Raw genomic sequence first — 22346 nt, 5'->3', positions numbered from 1 at the left:
AAACATGGAGGGAGACAACTTAGGTTGCTGTACTTATTAACACCCCCCCCCTCTCTCTCTCTCTCTCTCTCTCACACACACACACACACACACACACGTGACTCTTGGACTCACTCATTTGAGAACCCATGATTCAGAATAATTGTAATAATTCATTTATTTGATGCACGTTGGTGGTTTGACTGCATGTCTATCTGTATGAGGGTGCCAGACCCCCTGGAACAGGAAGTTACAGACAGTTGTGAGCTGCCATGTAGGTGATGGGGATTGAACCCGGATCCTCTGAAAGAGCAGCCAGCACTCTTAACCACTGAGCCATCTCTCCAGCCCCCAAATCAGAAGAATTTATCCTTTCCAGTATCCATCCTCATTTTTTAAAATCAAAACTGAACTATTTCTAGATACACTCGTGGCCTCTGGAACCGTCACCCTTTCCTTTCCTGGGGACATGCTCTCGTCTCCTTTCATTGTGTCGTCACCAGTCCTGCTGTTTCTCTCCCTCCCCATCAGAACTTTATTCTTCTGTAAGTGAGGAGTGGGTTCAAAGATTTTCTAAGCACTTATTGCAGTGCTCCCCTCAATACTGTGGACCCTGGACTAGTTGGCTCTCTTGGGTGAGGTGTTTTGTTTTGTTTTGTTTTGCTTTGCTTTGCTTTGTGCTGTTGTTGCTGTTTGTTTATTTGCTTGTTTGTTTGTTTTGCTTTGCTCTGAGACAGTCTTGCAGAGAAGCTAAGCTTGCCTCCAACTCTCAAACCTCCTGCCTCAGCTTCCCGAATGCTGGGATTACAGGCATGCACCAGCGTCTCTGGCTCCCCTGGTCTTAGATTGAAGCCTCTCTGTGGGTTAATTCTCAGTCTACCCAAAGAAGCACTGTATCCAGAAAGTGTTTAGGGTCTTAGTTTATGGCGGCATTGGTCTTCTAGCCTACAGGATACCTAACACGCCCTCAGAGCCCAGTAATTCCTACATTCTCAGATGTCCAAAGGAAACCTTCAGCTTCCACTACACTGCATGGCCTGGGTCCAAACCCCCTTTACTGTGTCCTGCCCAAAGGGCTTATCTCCAGCCATGCAGGTCAGAGACAAGGCAAAGCCAGACTAGAAATTTCCACACCTTCTTACTTTCTCTAGTTTATAAAAACATGCATGCACAGTTACTATAAATGAAGTAAAAATAAATTCTATTTTACCATTCCAACATGCAAAATGCCTTCCTTCCTTCCTTCCTTTCAATTGTCCAGGTATAATTTATTATTATTTTACTTTTATTTCATGTGCACTGGTGATTTGTCTGCATGTATGTCTCTGTGAGGGTGTCAGATCCCCCGGAACTTGAGTTACACACTGTCATGCAGTTGCTGAGAACTGAACCAGTGTCCACTGGAAGAACAGCCAGTACCCTTAACCACTGAGCTACCTCTCCAACCCCAATGCCTTCATTTCAAATTTCTCATTCATCCTAAAATCAGCATAGAAGTCAAACTTTTAATCATCTTTTTCTAAGCAGCTTGCTGTGTTTGCTGCTTTGGTAAAAATAAACATTCCATGACTGATTTCTAGCTAAGGACACAAGATCACGGAACCACGAAGATGAGGAGGAGATGATCACACAGCATAGAGTCACACAGCATCCATCACACAGATCAACAGCGCCAGCAACTTGAGCGGCTTCCGAAACTTCTGCAAATACTACAGTCTGCTCTTGCAAACTAGCACACGTCAGCAAGGGTCTCAGTTGGCACTTCCCAAAAGCAGTTTGTCTTCTCATGAGAGGTTCTGAAAATTCACCCTTATTCTTGTCTGTTCAACAAAGGAGGATTTCTGTCAGCCTTATATGCAAATAACCAATAAAACATTTAAAAAAGATAGGGCAAGCCTATGTCCCTTTGGACTTGATTAACCACCAACTCACTGAATGTATGTATTTCACATCTACTTCCATGAATAAGGTCATGTAACACACACTACCCAGTTGCTACAACAATAAACTGAATGAATGACAACGTGTAGCTCTCAGGGGTACAGTGAGAACCCCGCATCCTGTTACCTCACCAGGGATACACTGAGAAGCCTGGCGCCTGGTACCTCACCAGACTCGACCTTTGGTTTTCTTTTCTAGGAAATGGGGAAGAAGCCACTGCTGACTTCAGTTTTACCAGAAACCAAATGGCAAGAAGGTCCCAGCTTACACTAGAAGAAGCCATCACACATCAGTTATGCTCTGGAAATCTCTTCCCAAGTAACTCACTAGCACCCCATTCTACAGGGATAGAAAGAGGGGGAAATGATCAGGCACTTTCCCCTTGATAGTAAATCTCTCCCTTTGAGCTCTCCCAGAATACTGTATCGCTCTGCATGCATACAACACTTTAGCAGTGGTTCTCAACCTGTGAGTCATGACTCCTTTGGGGGTCCCATATCAGATATTTGTATTACGATTCATAACAGTAGCAAAATTAGGGTTATGAAGTAGCAACGAAAAAGTTTTGTGGTTGGGGGGTCACCACAACATGCAGAAGTGTGTGAAAGGGCCACAGCGTTAGGAAGGTTGAGAACCGCTGCTCTAGAGGTATTGCAGAAGGCCCTTTATGAAAACAGGATTGAGCTCAAAATGCTCATACCCTTAATCCAGTCACATCACTCCCAGAAACTCATCTCAAGGAATAAATCCAGGACAAAGGAGACTCCTCTTCGGTGTACAAAGATCAATCACAACACGGAGAGGCCAGTCAGGAGCACCCCAGCACTGTTTACCGTCCTGGTGTTCGGGGACATGTTTGGTGTTGGGGTAGGAGAGAGCTTCGTTTAATGGCTCTCAGATCATCTTGTGCAAAACAACTGGTTCCGTGTCATTTTGGGGCTCGTATTTTTAATCACATGGATTCCTGGATGCCCTTTCCAGGGCTATGGGGAGACACATAAAGTTCTCCATGTGGTTCTGGTGTCCAGCCAAAACTATACTAATCAACCTTACAACAGTCATCCGTATCTCAGAACAGCACGAAAGTTCCTAGTGCAGACTGTCCAGAGATTGCTCAGAGCATTCAAGCAGTCACAGGGGTGACTGGGCAAGTGAGGACCGAGGCCAGGTGCTTCTGGTACCCCATCCCCACCCCTCCATCAAAGGCTTCCTTCTCTCACTGATCACCTCAGTCTAATATTGCCATGCTGCCTCTCAATTCCCATTCAGGGCCCCCTTTCTGGCTGCTGCTCCTCTCTCACCAGAGCCTCTGGACCCACCTCTTTCACATTCTCAGAAGGTCTCTAGAAGGAAAGCATTATTGCTATTCAACCAACCTTGACACATAATTGAGAACCGGCTTCATAATTAGCATGCCAGCTACACAATGCACTCCTAAAAAGGCTTTCTGATCCATATGAACCTGCAATCTAGAGGAAGGGAGAGCAGGAAGCTTTGAACCCAGGTTTTCAATGGCCCTAAGCATCCAGACCCCGAACCACTTCTTCAAGAACTTATGGTCAAAAGTATTCCAACTGTGGAGCAGGGATGAATTCTCAGCTGTATCATGCTAGCATTGCAACTAAAACACTGAAGTAATATTGCTTGACTTAAATGGGGTCAAGAAATAAGCATCTCGCCGGGCGTGGTGGCGCACGCCTTTAGTCCCAGCACTCGGGAGGCAGAGGCAGGCGGATTTCTGAGTTCGAGGCCAGCCTGGTCTACAAAGTGAGTGCCAGGACAGCCAGGGCTACACAGAGAAACCCTGTCTCGAAAAAAAACCAAAAAAAAAAAAAAAAAAAAAAAAGAAATAAGCATCTCTCTCTGTCCTGGGCTCCAAGAACCTCTATAATTCTGCCCACCACCTTCAGACACTCACAAACAACTGCAGATGCTCCAAGACAGCTGGAAGAGCTGGCATGGAAAGGCTTAAAACATCGCTTTCAAATCTGTTCTCTTTTCTTCACATGTGAACACTATAAAATATCTAAACTCTGTGTTTGGTCTATAGTTCATTCCCAGCCCTTTACCGGTCACCCCCAATTTCCCTTAAAAGGAACAATGTATTTAAAAAGGTAAGTTTGTAGAAAGCTTGCCCCTGGGTCAGCTCAGCTCCTTTATTTTTTTCCCCATTGTCCACAGCCAAATCCTTACAAGTCCTAAGGGCTGACCTTTGAGAGTTTATTGTAAGCTAGATACGACATTAAGCACTTTGTATATTTTATCTCAACTGCAACCTTTTGGGGGAGTAATTTCCAGTTATTGCCACTGTTATTTAAAGGTCTCTTATAATAACAACACAAAAAGGAACATTGAAGAATTTCAGTGACTTGTCTGATGTTCCCATGGCCCAGAAATAACAGAGCCAGGCTTCAACATGGGCCCCTGGACTCCTGGTTCTTGCTCATTTACCATGGTTTTAGATTCCAGTTTTCATGGTCCAGGAATCACTATAACATGCTATCTCTCTAAGGGAATGTCCGTGGAAACAACTGTTATATGGCCCAAAGGGCTCACTCTCTTCGAAAGGGAAGCTCTTCAAGGTCAGAGACTTGCTTATCCACCTAGTCAACCTCCCCAGAAGAAAGACAGATGATTGAAAGTCTTTAAATAGGAAAACAGACACAGAGGTTCCCCCTGACCCCCACCCCAGGCCTTTCTCTGCATCCACAATCGACTAAGGAACACTGCTAGAGGCCCAAGGGGTATCACAAAACAGTCCTAAGCACTCAGAAGGTGGCCCACAGATGTAAAACTGGTCGAGTCTCTCTACAAATGGCTAAAAGAAGGCTTAAAACTACAGAATGTAGTCTCTTCTCATTCATCCCTCCAGCTGGCCCACACCCTGTCTTTCTAACCCTGTTCCGGCAGAGGGTAAACCACTGGGCCAGTCTCTAACTAGGCCAGTCAGTCTCCTCTTTATGGAAAGTCCACATGGCCCTCCAAGCCTACAACAACCTTCCCCTTCTCCATCTACTAAGCCCCCATCCTTCCTAAGGCTCCCTGCTAAGCACCCATCCTTCCTAAGGCTCCCTGCTAAGCCCCCATCCTTTTTAAGCATCCTTCCTTCTGCACACTCCAGCTCACTCCCAGAACCCTTCTCGAAACCCTACAGCCATTAAAGCTTCTGTGACCCAGCTTCTTCTCCAACTGTTTCCTAACCTGTATCTTTCACTGTAACTACTAGACTTGAAGGTCCACCAAAGGACGGATTTCCTTATATTTCTCTTCTCTCATGCACAGCACCATCTTAGATCCGGTCGCTTGAACCCATCTGTCACAACTTTAATTTAGTAAAGCACCTAAAACCGGTGATTTCCCCCCAAGCTTTTGTTGCTGTAGATGTTACAGCCCAGCCAATCTATTGACAGTGCACAGCATGAAACCTGCTGAGAAACTAAATTTAATCTAGAAATGTACAGAAAGGGGCCATTGGGATTGAGAATAGCTAGATAGGAATTCTGGAATATGGTTTTTATTTCGGATTTTTTTTTTTTTACATAGCTAGATAACTTTAAAGCTGCTCTCTGTGGATGCTGGAGGGCCCTTAGATTTCCTTCATCAAACACTGCTGCATGAAGTCTAAAGTCCCCACACAAGCAAGCTCTGACACAGCCAGCCCCAAGAACATATGGGAATACCTTAGAAACCAAGACTCAGAGGCACATGCCTGTAACTCCTGCATCTGGGAGGTGGAAGCAGAAGGGTCAGGAATTCAAGGCCATCTTTGACTTCCTATCAGCCATCCCAAGCTATTCAAGACCTCATCTCAAAACAAAAACAAAGCAAAATAGAAAGAAAACCAAAGTGTGTCTTGTTAAGACTCTGGAGTGGGGGTAGACGGCCGAACACACCCCCATCTCTGAGTTTAGTCTACACTTTGCAACAAATTAAACAAGGTCATTACAATGTTCAGCCTAAAGAAAAAAAATCTTAACAAAACCACAGAGATTCCTGAGACACCGAAAAAAAAAAAAAAAAAAAAAAAACATTTTTAAAGAGGCAAAAGTCTTACCTGTGCTAGAATGCCAAGTCTCAACACCAAAATGACTGACTCCGGAAGTCTAAGTAGCTCTCCACGCCATGTAAAAGCTAATGTAGCTCAAATCTGTTACTGCTGAGAGTTCCTCCTGGGGTCTACCTCTCTCTCTCTTTCTCCTCCCCAAGGCTCCCAATGAGTCACTGTTGGAAAAGCTGCAACACTGGACTGGCAGAGTCCAGCCCGAGGTGGTGGGCCTCGGTGTCAGAGGTGACCGAGGCAGAGGAACACTCCGAAAGTGACAAAAGCGATTAGCAAGTTCCTGTGCTGAAGTGAGTTTCCTGTGGCTGGCTTCTCCACAAAGGGGTTTCGCCTGTGTGGGTTTAGGGGCCTGTGCGCATGTGCGTTTGTTTCCCTCCATGAGCCTGTGAAACCTACCCAAGCAAGAGGCCGAATAGGGCTTTTGCTGCACGGCTGGATTTCTGTTTGATTACCGTTTTTATCCTTTCTGGATCGTTTCTCTCTCTCCATTCCCTCCCGTTTCCTCCCCCAAAGTCACCTACATACAAGTGAGGGAAGGAAAGGGTGTGAAACTGGGATGATTCTTTCAGGAAATGAAACAAGAGAGGAAAATCGGTTTCACTGTCCTGGCTGGTCTCGGTTAATTTAAGCTTAAGTAAAAGCACTTAGCTGAGAACTTAACTTCCGGGCTGAGAATGGAGCCTATGGGTAGAGTACTTGCCCGGCCCTGTGTTTGTGCCCCGTATTGAATAAAAACCATAGTTCCTGGCACACACCTGTTATCCCAATGTTCAGAAGGATCAGAAGTTCCAGGTTACCCAGGTGTGATGGCACCTGCCTTTAATTCCAGCGCTCAAGAGGCAAAAAGCAGGTGGAGTTCTGTGAGTTCAAGGCCAGCCTGGTCTACATAGAGAATTCTAGAACATTCAGAGCTGCACAGAGAGTCTCTGTCTAAAAAAAAAAAAAAAAAAAACACATTATTGAAGGTCATCAAACTCAGCTGCACACGGAGTTCACCACCAGCCCAGCAGGAGACAGTCGGTGGGTTCTCTGGATCACTCTGCCTTATTAATAATGAGTTGTGCTGCCAGTATTAGTAACAATTTAAAAATGAACAGGCCGATGAGCATAGCGAAAGTCAAGTAACGGCCACAGAGCAGCACCTGGGCCGGGAGGTACTAGACCCTGTGCTGTTTTCTGACCCCTCTGAGTTTCATTATTTGACTAAAAACACAACTGTACTTGTCCCTCCTCGCTGTGCCAGCCAGGTGTAGAGACCATCTGCCACAATGTAGCCCCATGGTCAAACTGCCTAAACCAGCCATTTGACTCTCCTGAAGTATTAACACCCTCCCCTCCCCTCCACCTCCCCTCCCCCTTCCCCTCCCATGCCCTGCCACCCTAAGTCCTGAATCACTATAAATGACCAGGATGGTAACTTGCTCAAAATATCAGAGTGCCAAGTAGGCAAACAGCAGAAAGACCTTAAGGCAGACATGAGATTGGATTAGCCAGGCCGAAGGTACTTTAAATGGGATTGAATGGCATATGTCTCTAATCCCAGCACTCTGGAGGCAGAGGCAGGCAAATCTCTGAGTTCTGGTCTACAGAGTGAGTTCCAGGACAGTCAGGGCTACACAGAGAAACCCTGTCAGAGAGAGAGAGGGAGGGAGGGAGGGAGGGAGAGAGAGAGAGAGAGAGAGAGAGAGAGAGAGAGAGAGAGAGAGAGAGACAGAGACAGAGAGAGAGACAGAGAGAAAGACAGAGAGAGGAAAAAGAAAGAAAGAAAGAAAGAAAGAAAGAAAGAAAGAAAGAAAGAAAGAGAAAGAAAGAAAGAAAGAAAGAAAGAAAGAAAGAAAGAAAGAAAGAAAGAAAGAAAGAAAGAAAGAACTTGAAGAATGTACTTGAAGCGGTATGGACAGAAGAAAGGAAACAACATCAGGCTTACAAATAGACACACAGAAGCCTCTATGAGGCCCCCCAGTAGCAACTTACTAATAAAGTAGGAACTTAATCTCTAATGGACACACAGTCTCTCTCCAGAAAATTCCCTGTGGGAAGTTTGATTACTACTGGAATATTATTAGGTAGGCAAAGCACAAATAATTTGTTGGATAACTTCTTTCTTTGCCTCTGAGTTTGTGTTTCTAAGGGTGAGGGCAGCTGCTACAAACACCAACACCTCTGCCAGATGAAATGAGTTAAAAAAAAACAAGAAATCTCTCAGGAGGGTGAAGACAAAGGGCCAGGAACTCGAGGCCATCTGGGGGTACACAGAGCATTTCCAGGCCAGTCTGGTTTATGAGACTTGTGTTTTAAATTTAAATAAAGAAATGTATGTGTGTTTCGAAATGAGGTCAAGAAAAAGCGAATAGAAAAAAAAAAATCAAACAAGGGTTGGGTTCAAAAGGAAAGCATGTGCCCTTGAGGCTCTAAGTGTTCTGGCAGACAATACGAAGCAGAAAAAAAGACACAGAAAACTCAGCACTCACTGGGTAACATGTGCTCAATACTGTAATCCCCGAGTTCACCAAGAATTCAAGGCCAGCCTGGGCTACAGAGGGAGGCTGTTCCCCAAACACAGGAGCAAATAAGCAACACTAGTTACCTAGCTGGGGATGGTGGTCCTCTGGCTCCTGGGTGCTAAGCCCACATAGACACTTTGCCTTTGGATTTCCACAGGGAGGAAGGAAACCAAACCGCCATCCTTAAGCAGCCTGTAGCAAGGTCTGTGCGGTGAATCCTCCACAGTCTCTCCTTGGCCAGACTATCTCGACACCCTAGGGACAGGTGTGACAGGGCAATGACATACCCTCTGTGTTTCACCAGGCCGTTCCAGTTCAATCCAGATGAAGACTGACGTCAACTGTGCTTTGAGAAAGGCATTACCAACGGTTTTTCTCACCCAGTTTCTGAAAGCTTTGGTACTCCGAAGCCTAAGAGTTCAAAATGATCTACCTGTGGGGGGTGGGGGAATGCACGCTGGGGGGTGGGGGGGCGTTTCCTCAGGGAACCGGTGAGCTGGGCCTACTCTTGGGAGGAAAGAGGAGAAGGACAAAGGCAGCTGCCCTCATGGACCAAACCTCCTCCTCCAGATGCTTCTGCCGCTCTGAATCTTAAGCAAGACATGCCACAGCCGGATCTAGCCACTCCAGGCTCGGCCTTTGCAAATGGTCTGCACGCGCGTGGCTACACACACTCCCAGGTCAGGCTGGGTTGAGTGTTTCCCAAGCCCCAGCACTCCCACTCAGCCTGGAACGAACCGAGAAGGTAGCACCCACATCAGGCTGCAAGGTTCCTCTTTCCCTTCCTGACCATGCTTCCTATCTGAGAAGCCTGCTCACGCCAGGAGGAATATCTCTCTCTCTCTCTCTCTCTCTCTCTCTCTCTCTCTCTCTCTCTCTCTCTCTCTCTCTCTCTCTTTTAACAGAGATAAATGGGGCTGGTAAGAAAAGAAGGGACCCAATACCTTACATTTAAAGCAGGACAGACAAGCGCACACACATAGCCATCCTCTCTGGATATAACTTCTCACACTTTAGTCTAGCCTGGGGACAGATGGGGGGTGGGGAACACTGGTGGCTCAAAATGGCAAGCAAGAAGGAAACCTTTCACTCCAGACAGGGCTGGGCCGCTGTGGGGAAGGAGGGACAGTCAGTAAGACAAGGCCAGTGGTCCACTGTCTTAGTTTCCAGCACCCCTCCCCTGAGATTCCAGGGCAAATACCACCAACAGTGAAGAGGCAAAGACGTGGGCCAGTGAAATGGCTGAGTTGATAAAGACACCCGTCACCAAGACTGGCAACTCCATTTGATCCCTGAAACCTACCCAGTAAAAGGAGAGAGACCCTTTCACAAACCCACCACCACAAACACACACACACACACCAAACAAATGAACTGGCTGTAAAAATGAAGTAGTTAAGTAAAAAAAACAAAAAACAAAAAACCATTGCAGAGTCATTGTACAATGAGTTCACAACCAGCCTGAGATACATGAGCCTCCCCACCCCCTCTAAATAAATAAATAAATAAATAAATAAATAAATAAAAGCCAAAGACTTTCTCAAAAACACCTTCAGTTGATTTTAAATGCTCCCTGATAGGGTCAAAGGAGCTCTTGGTGGTTTTCCATCCAGAGTGGTTTTGTTTGTTTGTTTGTTTTTAATAATATGGCATCTGACTCTGTATTCTGCACTCGGGCATAGTCCGGTCTTACATCAGTTCTCTGCCAGCTGTTGTCGAGAGGCCTCTAGTGTAATAACCACAGTTTGTGATAAACAGTAAATTTCGGAAACCTTCAGACAGGTGATGTTTACTGAGCTGTTTCTACTCTGAGTTTGTATAATACCTCTTTTCTTTTCTTTTCTTTTCTTTTCTTTTCTTTTCTTTTCTTTTCTTTTCTTTCCTTTTCTTTCCTTTTCTTTCCTTTCCTTTTCTTTTCTTTTCTCTTCTTTTCTTTCTTTTCTTTTTTTTTTTATTTTATTTTTTGCATTGCTGCATTACCCAAAATTGTTTTGGTTCAGTGAGGAGTGTTTGTTGACACAGACTTGTGTTTGTGAAGTGCTGCCTGAGAAAACAGATCTCTGAAGGTGGGGGCTGTGTGCAGAATCCTGTTTTAATACTTGGGGTTTCTAGTCAGGGCGTTAGTCAGGCTGGAACTGTTCTAATAGGACTCTCCACGTCGTCATAAGTGATCATATTAAGACGAAATTCCTTCTGGTTGGGAGATTTTTATGAAGGGTTTATAAAGCGTTGGCTTTACTTAAGAGAAAAGATCTTAATTATGACATGTCATTTTCCATGTAAAATTACACTTGCAGAAAATGTTCTTTAAAATTCCAAACATTAGAAATCTCATGTATGATTTCCTCTTTGTAGTTGCTAATACTCGACAAGCCACGGGCTCCCTGACCAAACACTGGCTCCCTTTCCTCTTACAGACATAACTGTAAAACCGTCATTCCCCCACCACCCCTACCACCCCTACCACCCGGCGCTTGCCTGCAGCCTGGCCGCCCCTCCCCCGTCAGTCTCATCGGCTGTTTTTACACCAAGACTCTGGCCTAGCTTAGCATTGCTTTCCCGTTCCTGGAATTCTCAGCTGCTGCGTTCACTTCAGTCCGTTTGCATCATGTAGCTGCGTGTATCGGGCAAATATGTGCACCATGGTTCTTCTTGTTGCAAAGCTCTCTTCATGGCAATGCAGTCTAGTCACAGAAGGTGACAGTCAGAGTTCAGCTCGTTCTGCGTGACAGTCAGGTAGAGCCCATGTAGTCAAAAGACCATTACTCCTCAAAGTGACCCCAGATGTGCTTCCCCACATGGCAGATATTAATCAGGAGGTTTCTAGAGCCCTTACAAAACCCTTCAGGGGCAACATGATTAAAAATAATAATAATAAATAAAAAGCACACGAAGCTGCTCTCTACACAGAGAGGCCCACTGTTCACCCACCTCAGTGGCTATAGCAGCACAGGACTGAGAAAATCAAATCCCATCTATAAAGACAAAGACTGGGCTCCACTAGTGACAGCTTTACAGAAAGGGGCTCTGCAGGCCCTGAGAACAAATCCACAGGGGACAACTGAAAGACGAGGGGTGAGAGCAGAATTTGGGGGTCCAGTGTGTGAACACCTAAGGAGCGACTGCAAACTGCAGGGCACAGGATCCAAACTGCAGGCCACAGGCTCCAAACTGCAGGCCACAGGCTCCAGCACAGCCAGTCTGTACGGGAGCGGGGGGGGGGGGGGGGGGGAAGGGGAGGAGGAGGAGGAGGAGGAGGAGGAGCGGAGGCCTCCTCTATCTCTTCTCACGCTCTGATAGAACTCGTTGCTTTGATAGGGATCATTGGTTTGAGCGCAGACATCACAGGCTAACTGTAACCCAGCACATCTGCTCAGAGCACAGAGTGCAAATGTTTTGGTTACCAGCAGAGCAGGGAGAGCCCTCACATGCCTTCATCTCAGACTGATCAATGCCATTTGGGAGGGAGCAGCCTGAAGCATGCGCGGGGCAGTTTGGAAGTGTGGAGAAAGGGTAAGTTCGGGTTCGAGCCAGACATATTCTAAAATCCAACTTCGCTTCTGACTACGAACAAGGTCCTGACCATCCCATCAGCAAAATGGGTAGATTACTATCTAACCTGGACGGACTGTATTAAAAACCTAAAGATAAAAAATAAAAGCCTAGTCTGGTGCAGTGGTCAATGCCTACTACACTCTCCAGATCCCAGCGAGAGAAAGGTTGGTGTGGGTAGTTCAGAAGTCTGAGGCCCCTGGTTACAAAGCGAGACCCATCGCGTAACAAATTAATTAATTAAAACTACACCGTGTGTGAGATGTGGTGGCTACATGCTCCATGGGTGCTGTTACAGCCACTCGTGTGAGCGTTTGCCTCCTGGGATCCTTTCCTGGTCACCTTTACCCCACCTTAAATAATAACCGTTGAATTGTAGGATTGAAGACATTTTGTCAAGCCCCAAATCCTGGTGAGGATAAACTCACAGAAGCCTGCACATCACAGACAAAGTTGCAGTGTCGTATGTTCCCTTTCAAATTAATTTATTAATTATTAACGATGTATTAATTTATTAATGCAATAACAGAGGTCTCTTAGACATAATATGAACATCATGGAACATTCAAGAATATCTCCTGATGTCATCGCACTGTGAACGCTTAGAATAGTGTTCTCTCTCATTGGGCACATATCTACTGAACATTTTGTTTTACTATTTACTAGACACTATGCTGGGCACTAGGAAGGCAGCGAGTACCAACAAAGAAAAAAGAAACACAACTTGGTCTTCTGAGTTTGCCTATGGAGACACTTGGCCATATATATATGTGTGTGTGTGGTTTTGTGTGTGTGTGTGTGTGTGTGTGTGTGTGTGTGTGTGTGTGTTTCAATGATGCTTTATGGAACAGCGAGCGTCCGGAAGGAAAATAAAACAAGGGAGGAAGAGGAAGCCTGGAGGTGGCAGAGGCGGGGGAGGCAGGAGAGTCCTGTGGGGAAGAAGACAAAATCTTTTTGGAGCCATCTTGTGCCTTTTTTGTTTACACAGATGCTTGACAGTAAGCATCAATCCCTTAATGGTAATTTCATGGCTGTGTCCTGGTCTTCCATGTGCCAACAGGAAACAGCCTCCTCTTCTGCCAGGTCTTCTGACCCCTTCGCTGCAAATGGCAGCCCTGCCCCAGCAATAGGGGACCCATCTTATTTTCACCCTACCCTAACCCTCTTCTCAACGTACACCCTTCACATTGCTGAGCCTCTCTTGTGTCTCTTCTCCAAATCCCGGGTCTTTTTCCATGAACAGACTGCTGGCTTTCCTCTAGACAATGGCTCGTGCACCTGCAACTCCCAGCGTCTGTCTGTCACAAGGCTGTTTTCTTCTTCAGCTTGCCAGTCTGTCTTGTAGGATAGTATCAGTGGCCGCTGTTGAACTGTCGGCCGAGCACCTAACCTGTACACGCTGTGTACTTTCTCTGAGTTTTCCTACTAATCACTCAACAGTTATGAAGAGCAGACATACCAGCGTTGTCTGGGTTTACAAAGGAGGAAACTGAGGAACAGAGCTTAGGGTCACAAATAAACGATGACTCAGCCCGACCCAAGGGCCTGTTTGTTTGTTTCACAGTGATCGCCATTGAATCTCGCTGAAGTCTGTGATATACTTGACTACAGGATACAGCCATATCCTTTAAATAGTGTTAATTCTCCCACATCAGACAGGGTACCTCAGCCTCTGACACTTGTCTTCTGAATTCAAAATGGCTTGTGAGGATCAATTTTAAACTTTAAAACCTACTATTAATAGGCCTGCTTCGTGCCTGTGATCCCAAAACTAGAGATGCTGAGTCAGGAAGATGGAGAATTTGGAGTCAACATGGTCTGTGCAACAAGATCCTGTCTCAGTCATAAAACACCACTCTTCTCGTCGCGGAGAGAGAGAGTTTCCATTTTCTCTCTCCTTTCCTTGCCCCTTTAAATAGTTTTCTTCCTCTCTCTCTCTCTCCCTCTCTGCCTTCCTCCCTCTCTCTTTCTCCCTCCCTCTTTCTCTCCCCCCTCGGTCCCTTTTCCCCTCTCTCTCTTCTTCCTCTCACTTCCTGTAAGCACACAGGTACAGCTTTCAGACACACTCATTTTTAGGTGCTATTTTTATGAGTTATTGTCACTGTACAACTAAACAAGAGCAGTTTCACCCTCGACCAAATAGTTTTGCTTCAGTGTGAACCGTGTGTGAAAATGGCTTTTATTAGCTTTCTTGACAAGGTTCTGGGGGCTTACAGATGTGCCTTCACTCATACATAAGGCATGCCACTGCCTTATGAATGTCACACAAAGTAGTTTTTTTTTCTACTTTGAATTACTTTTTCTACAGTGAACTGATGGTTCACGATCTAACCTAGTAGAGAGCTTTTAAGTGAAGAAATATGTTTTATATGAACCCCCTGGCCCCAGCTAATTTCTTGCCTTAGAAATATCCACTAGCTGTGGTCTACAGAGATGGCTCAGTGGTTAGGAGTGCTTTCTGGTCTTCAAGAGGACCCAAGTTTAATTCCCAACACCAGGTGGGTATCGGGACGCTTACAACCACCTGTAGCTACAGCTCCAGGGGATATGACACCCCCTCTGGCCTCTTCAGGCATGCACACACACACACACACACATAAATAAATAAAATACAAATAAATCTTAAATTTGCTCAGTTAACAGATAGATGCCAGTTAAGCTCTGTAACCGCATTGAGCAAGTCTACCTAAGTTTCTTCTATAAACTCTTAGCGCTGCTTTATCCCCAACATGTTTTGTGTAACAACCAGTGATGTTATAGCCATTGAGTCTCAGAGGAAAATCACTGAACCATACCGGAGCCCAGCAAAGTCATCCTGCCATCATTTGGCCTCTCTAGAGTCACGGTTACACGACTCCAACCAGATGTGAGCTGCATCTCGAAGTCAGACCCTCCCTCCGTGGGAAACTCCAGAGGTGGGGGATTAAACCTATTAGAAATCCTGTCTCAGCTTTCCCTGAAAATGGGAGTCACGGCTGGACAAATCTGGGCTATCTACCAACTTTATCTTCTTCTGGGAAGATGAGGAAGTGTTCAGAAACAAGAGAGCGGGGTTTCCGGAAAATTAATTCGGTGTCTGAGCTCAGAAGGAAAGCGGTAGTGGGAAGTGCTTGATGCTTATTAAAGGAAAACATGTTTGTGGCAGGTGCAGCCAACAATGGCGAGACAGGCCTTCAAGCCAGGCCCACGTCTTCTTAGTATTATTATTACCTAAGTTATTGTGACTGTGCCTATTTTATCATGTAGAAGAAAAAGAAGTCTTCCTGTAACTCTCAGAACTGGGCACCTGATGTTTAAATCGCATTTAAAAATTTCAAGATTAGTCATAAATATCTGTTCATTTTACTTCTTTAACTGCATACATCGTTTTATGAAATAAGACTTGTCATTTCTTAAATGTGTATGAAAAGCAAAGCAGTTTGCTACCATTTGAACAACCTGTTATTATGACGGTCATCATCCAAAATATAGTACTTTTTTTTTTGCTAATTCCTGTCTTTTCGTCTTTTAATTATAAAAATTTAAGCTTCTTTAAAGTACTTTGAAAGTATTATATTAACATTTCAAAGTTCTATTTTAGCTTAGTTAAAAATCTTTATTTTTCAATTTATGGTTCACTTCTATAAATATTACCAGAACTGACCACCTCATGAGATTACCATAAAACATAAAAAAAAATAGCATCATCTGTATTTTTATTTTGTAAATGAAAAATCAGAAACTCAGAGAGGCTGAGCCACTTCCACAAGGGCACACAGCTGGAGAGAGGAATGCTGGGACCACTTGACTCCTATCAAGTTACCTTCCGAGAATCAAACAGCTTTTCCAAATTAGCTCTGTATAATATGAGAGGTCATACTGAATGGACAAGAGAGATGCAAACTGACCTTTGACATCTCTCAAACAGAGGTCATAGACATTCTAGAATGTTATGAAGTTATATGTTCAGTAAAATAAAAATTTTTAAATAATTATTTGGGGTGTGTGTGTGTGCCCGTAGGGGCCAGAAGAGGCATTAGTCCCCCTCAAGTGGGGTCATCTGCAGTCTTGGAAGAACAGCATATGTTCTTAACTGTTCAGCCATCTCTCTAGCCCCCAATCTCAGTTCTTTGTGGGGGAAAAAATTCCATATGTCTAAAGGCTAAGAACAATTATACAGAACAGTAATAGATAGCCGAATGTGTGACATTAGAAATAATTCCTCTCTCTCTCTCTCTCTCTCTCTCTCTCTCTCTCTTTATTTTTTTAGTTTTTTTTGGCCTCTGTACATTTTTAGTAAATCAGTGAAAACAAACTCTATAACAAGAAAGATAAAAATGTTCAAGTCTATTTCAGTCTCTTCTGTGATTAAATTATCTGGTGTGTTTGATTTCACTTCTTTTTTTTCTTTTTTTGGTTTTGCTTTGTGAGGTGTCCCCTGCCCCACAACCTGGGAATTTTTTTTAAGGCAGGTGCGGTATCTATGTATGTGTACACACACACACACACACACTGACCAATAAGCACAGTGGAGTATTTAAAGTGTGTTTTTCCATTCCAGTCCAAGTAGCATAAAGAGTAGTTTTGAGAACTCAATGTCAAAAAAAAAAAAAAAAAAAAAAAACCCTCACACACACACACACACACAAACCCACTTCTATAGTTCTCATTATCTCTGTGTTGTCTTGATGCTTACCACAAAATAACACCTGTCATTTCTAATTTTCCTTGCTATGCCCAGGAGCCATTTATTCTTATTCTTGCTAAAACAAACTCTATTTGGAAAATAACAGTGTACAATGTCCCATACCAGGTTGTGACTCATGCTGTCCGGTCAGAGATGATAAAAAAGAGCCTTCTACTTCTTGGCTTCCTCGCCTCCCTTGCAGCTAAGAGCATCCATGTCACTCAGTTCAAGTCAATGAAACATGGAGGAAAATCTTCTTGCTTTCTTCCTAACCAGCAGAACCAGGAGATGTGGGCAGGGGCCCTGCCTTTTTTTTTTTTTTTTCCTTGCTTTGAGGGCTAAATTAGATGTGGAGTACTAAGGGCTGGAAAGCCAAGAGACCAGCAGAAGCCTGGCCTTGCTGACCACCTCTTATTGGTTTTTGTTTGAGCCTCTCGGGTGAAATGGCTTAATTATGTAAGCCATGTTTCCTTGTTCTCTTCACTGAAACTGAAGACCTGTTAATGATGTAGTTAAAATAGGAGAAAAAAATATCAAATGAGAAAGATTTGAAGTTGATGATACCAATATCTTGTAAAAATATAAAGAACCAGGGCTGAAGAGATGGCTCAGAGGTTAAGAGCACTGACTGCTCTTCCAGAGGTCCTGAGTTCAATTCCCAGCAACCACATGGTGGCTCACAATCATGTGTAATGGGATTCAATGCCCTCTTCTGGTGTGTCTGAAGACAGCTACAGTGTACTCATATACATTAAATAAATCTTTTCTAAAAAATATATAGGCAAACCCCAACCTAAATAACCAACAGTGTAGATATTGGGTTGTTGTACAGGTAGGGTTTGGTTGCTCTTGTTTTGTTTTGAGTCAAGATCTTACATAACCCCGGGTGACCTTGAGCTCATAGCCAAGGATGGCTTTAAATTTCTGATTCTCCTGCTTCTACGCACTTAATACTGGGATTACGTTCATGTGCCATGCTTCTGGTTTTATCCCATGCTGAGGATCGACCCCGGGACTTTGTGCATATTAGGCAACCCCTCTACCAACTACACCCCCAACCCACGAAAGAGCATTTGAAAGTAATATTCAGAAACTGAGTGGTACAGTTAGTCCATCCCAGTAGTCCACAGCTTGCCTTACATGTGCACAGCCCCTGGATTTGGCCCTCCGCACCACAGATAACAATAAATGATAACTACCATGGCAGTTAAGAAAATCATGTGCTTTATAAGAGTTGCTCAGGAAGTGAGACGCCATGGAAGAGACAGCAGTAGAGAAGGCAAGACTGAGACTGAGTTCTCCTGCAACTACAGTGTGTTCAGAATGTTCGAGAAACCACTAAAGCAACTATTTAAGGAGATAGGATTGACTGCCAACTACCTATCTCATCCATCCCCCATAGGATTGACTGCCGATTACCTATTTCATCCATCCTCCCATTTTCGAAATGGTGGGCTACATAGACTAGGGTTTTTTTTTTTTACATTAAAAAGTATCAAATAACTGGGCATGAGTGTTCCTGTCTATAATTCCAACACTTAGGAGGCTGAGGCAGGAGGATCGCCACAAGTTCATGACCATCCTAGACAATCTAGTGAATTCTTGGCCAGTCCTGGGGCTACAGAATGAGATCCTGTCTAAAACAGTAGAACAAAAATACGCACATACACATATGTTTGTAATGAAGTCACTCCAACAGACAGAACTGCCTTTTTAAATCCCTGGAAGACTTTGTATCTCATATAAGATATTTTGTTCCCTCCTATTTACAAGACAACGCCAGACTTCTCAGCCCGTGTTCTCAGCTCGGTCTTCTCCCAGCCTGCCCCGTCACTTGCACTTTGAACACACTTTTTCTTGCCTCTGTGCAGGTTCTTGGCACAGCTAAAAATGTCTTGCCTTCTGAGCAAAATTCAAAAAAGCGAGAATTAACGAGTTTTAACATTTTCATGATAAAGAAACGATATGTGCTTAGTGAGCATATTTAGCACAGCTGTGTACATGTGCTGACGTGTTGCATGGGTCTCCATTAATATGCACATTAATACGCACATTTATGTCTCAATTCAAAATCAGTCTAACAGCAACCTATCCTCTGCCTTTCTCTTCTTCTATGGACATTACTCTGCTCCCATCAGCTTCCACCCTTCCATCTTCTTTTTTTTGTTTTGTTGTTTGTTTGTTTGTTTGTTTTTCGAGACAGGATTTCTCTGTATAGCCCTGGCTGTCCTGGAACTCACTCTGTAGACCAGGCTGACCCCGAACTCAGAAATTCTGCCTCTGCCTCCCAAGTGCTGGGATTAAAGGCGTGCGCCACCACGCCCAGCTCCATCTTCTTGAAACCAAGAGCCATGCCTTTGATTAAGTTGCTGAGTCCTGCCGGAGAGACAGTTAACGATGCAAACCAAACACGCCGTGACCACACCGACCATGTTGGGTGACCTGAAAAGGATCTCCTGATGAAGAGGAGATGAAGGAGATGAAGGTGAAAGAGATGATGACCCAGTTTCCCTACCAAGTATTAAGTTGGCAGCGATTAGAGAAGAGATGGTTCGGGAAAGCCCCCACCCAAGGGATGGCCTGCCCTTCTCAGGATGGCAAGAGCAAAGTGAGCCGAGGCTAACCCCTGCAGGAACAGGAATTCCTGAAAGCCAAGCAAGGGCACTGTTGACTTTATTCTGTCTGCAAACTACTTAGATGCCAAAGGTTGACTCGCAATGGGTCATGCAAGACTGTGAGCAGTAACGTGCTAGTGGGAGCTCCTGAGCACTCTGACAAAAGCCCATCGTCAAAGTGGCCTCATGGGACAGTCAAGGAGGCCAGGTGCACAGGGTGAAAGGCTCGCCTAGCACTGTGGTGCAGGAAGCAATGCTCTAAGTACCAGCTGCACTTCTCTGTTCTTAATTGTGAATGTTAGACACCCCGTAGACTGATGAGCAAGAGTGAAATCCATCATATTAGCATATGGACACCTTATCAAATGTGCAACTTGAGGAGAAATTATCCACCTCTGTACACGTGTTTAACTCCCTTTCCTGAGCCATAGAAAATCATTTTTAACCACGTGCTCGGAGCTCAAGATGGAACAGTGACATGACACAGATCTGGAATTATAGTAGTAAGGGATATGCCCCACCCCCACCCCATCCATCCCCTTCACCCTAGCACCAAGCCACCAAGCCACTGCCCGACTGCCAGAAGTGTCCCCAATAATGACAACTGTTCTCCTATTCCTACCATCCTCCTTTGGTGGTCAAGTTTGAACAAGGACCTTGGACCTTGAAGTGAAAGCCACAATCACACTTAAAAGAACAGCTTCCTACAGCTTGTGCCACGTCTGTTTTTTGCATACCGTGTTTTCTTTTTTCCAGGAAGAGAGCCACACAACACACATTGTTTTGCAGTTTAGTTTTATTTTATTTTAACCAACTGCCACAGGGCAGGTATCTATCTAGTCCTGGAAAACTGAATAGCCACGTCGTTTGAGCTGCATGATACCCCATGGTAGGAAAGGTGAAGTCTGTTTACCTGTCAATTCACATTTTAGCTTTATGAAGTCTTACACATACAGACACACAAACACATATATGTGTGTGTGTGTGTATATATATATATATATATATATACTGTAACATTTGAATAGAATTGAGCATGAGGAGTATTCCTGTAGAAACCTCAAGGAAGCTGTTTTTATTTATATGCCTTTGGTTTCCTTAACTGGTAAATGGGGTACCTGACAAATTATTGAGAGAATTAATGAATTAGTGTATACCAGCCAACCTCTGTGCAACTCAATATTTCAATAAATGGTAGCTACTGTTTTGGCCACTATTTTGGTGATTTTTTTTTTTTTTTTTTTTTTTTTTTTTTTTGGTTTTATTGAGACAGGGTTTCTCTGTAATAGCCCTGGCTGTCCGGGAACTCACTTTGAAGACCAGGCTAGTCTCGAACTCAGAAATCCGCCTGCCTCTGCCTCCCAAGTGCTGGGATTAAAGGCGTGCGCCACCATGCCCGGCTATTTTGGTGATTTTAATGACAGTTTTCCAAGATGCTTTTGTATTTAAAATAACCCATAAGTGAGTCCCTCACTCACATACACAGCCCTTACAAATGATCTTAAGCTTTCTATCACCTGCTCATCTTGATCGAAATGAAACTCCCCAGCTGAAGACAGACGGAAGGCTGTAAACAAGAAGGGCAGAGAACCATACAGGAAATCAAACCGAAGTGCCAGCTGCAGACACTAAGCAAACAGAAGATCGCAAGCAAAGGATTCTGGGTTTTCATTATGAACCTTGCCAGTGTTGCAGCTCCCCAGCCGTCACTGGGCAAACCCATCTGGTCCCACCCCACCCAAATCTGATGTTCCTGTGAGAAGGCAGAGGGCTCAGCTCTGGAGCCAGCCTCAGGGCGCCCCTGCTGACCTCTGCAGGTTAGTCTTGGCCGACTTTGTGCTGTTACCCCTAAGAGCTTGATTCTTGTGGAGCACACTAGCACAGGGAGATGGTTCATTGTTTTCACACTGAGAACATGTATTATGGCAACAATCATTGAAACTCATCAGAAAGCACGAGCTGTCTTCAGAACCATGAATTCCCCTTAGAGTTCTTCAAGCTTTTCCAGAGGATTGGACCTTTCTAGTTCAGAAAGCTGGAAGGTTTGGTCTGTAAAGTTGTTTTGTCTTGCTTTGTTTTGTTTTGTTTAGAAATATGCTTTTTTTTTTCCAGTCTTTGTTTGTTTGTTTGGATCTTCTTGTCAGAGTCTCCCAAAGTTTACCTTGGCTGGGTTTAAATTTATCACACAGCCTTGGCCTCAGAATGGTGATCCTCCTGCCTCCTCAGTCTCCTGAGTAGCTGAGATTACAGGCTTGCTAACAGGTCCAACAGTTGTACATATTTCTGAACAAAGAGTTCACCTCCACGTTACTTTATCCTATGCTTTTTATTATTTTATGTTATTTTTTAAGTTAAAATTTTCATAAATTAAATACTTAATTTTTTTCTTTTCCTTTCCTCCTAATTCATTGTAAACACATTTATTTGAAGCAATTTAATTTGAATTTCAAAGATCCCAGAAAAGACCAAAGCCATGTAAGGCTTCTACAGTAGAGCTGATCTCTCTCACAAACCTCTTGCATGAGATGCTAGAGGAAACGAGAGACAGAGCTAAGAGCATCCTTAGAGAACCCTGTCCTAGCCTTTACAGTGAGAACTCAATGCTAGAAAGTGCAAGCACTTGCTCAGCACAATGAGCCGGGGCGACAGTCCCGTCAGTAAACTGCCTGCCATGCAAGCCCAAAGACCTGAATTTGATATTCAGAACCTCTGTACAAAAGCCGAGCAGTGACTGGCACAGTGTCACACACCTTTAATCCCAGGACTCTGAAGGCACAGGCAGGTGGATGGAAGGATCTCTGTGAGCTTGAGGCTATACTGAGCTATACAGGGAGCTTCAGTACAGCCAGGGTGACATCATCAGACCCTGTCTCAAAAATTAAACAGAGAACAATAAAAGCCAGGCGTTGTAATCTCAGTGCTGGAGAGGCAGAGACTGGAGGATCACTGCTCAGCCAGCCTAGCCTACTTGGCAAGCTCCAAGCCAGTGAGAAACCCTGTCTCAAAACAAAACCAACAAAAACCAAGGT

General features: G+C 44.4%; 1 protein-coding gene across 1 annotated transcript in view; it reads right to left on the bottom strand.

Annotated features, from left to right (window-relative positions):
* The window catches only part of Rhoh (ras homolog family member H), a 30407-nt gene extending 24158 nt beyond the window's left edge, over positions 1-6249 (bottom strand). Inside the window, exon 1 of the mRNA XM_021163744.3 lies at positions 5975-6249. The gene's annotated coding sequence lies outside the window, so the exon portion shown is untranslated. The remainder of the gene's footprint in view (positions 1-5974) is intronic.
* Between the last annotated feature and the right edge of the window lie 16097 nt (positions 6250-22346).

Source organism: Mus caroli, unplaced genomic scaffold (genome assembly GCF_978045245.1).
Source record: "Mus caroli unplaced genomic scaffold, Mus_caroli_1 scaffold_4, whole genome shotgun sequence".
Classification (NCBI taxonomy): domain Eukaryota; kingdom Metazoa; phylum Chordata; class Mammalia; order Rodentia; family Muridae; genus Mus; species Mus caroli.
This window is presented reverse-complemented; position numbering and strand designations above follow the sequence as displayed.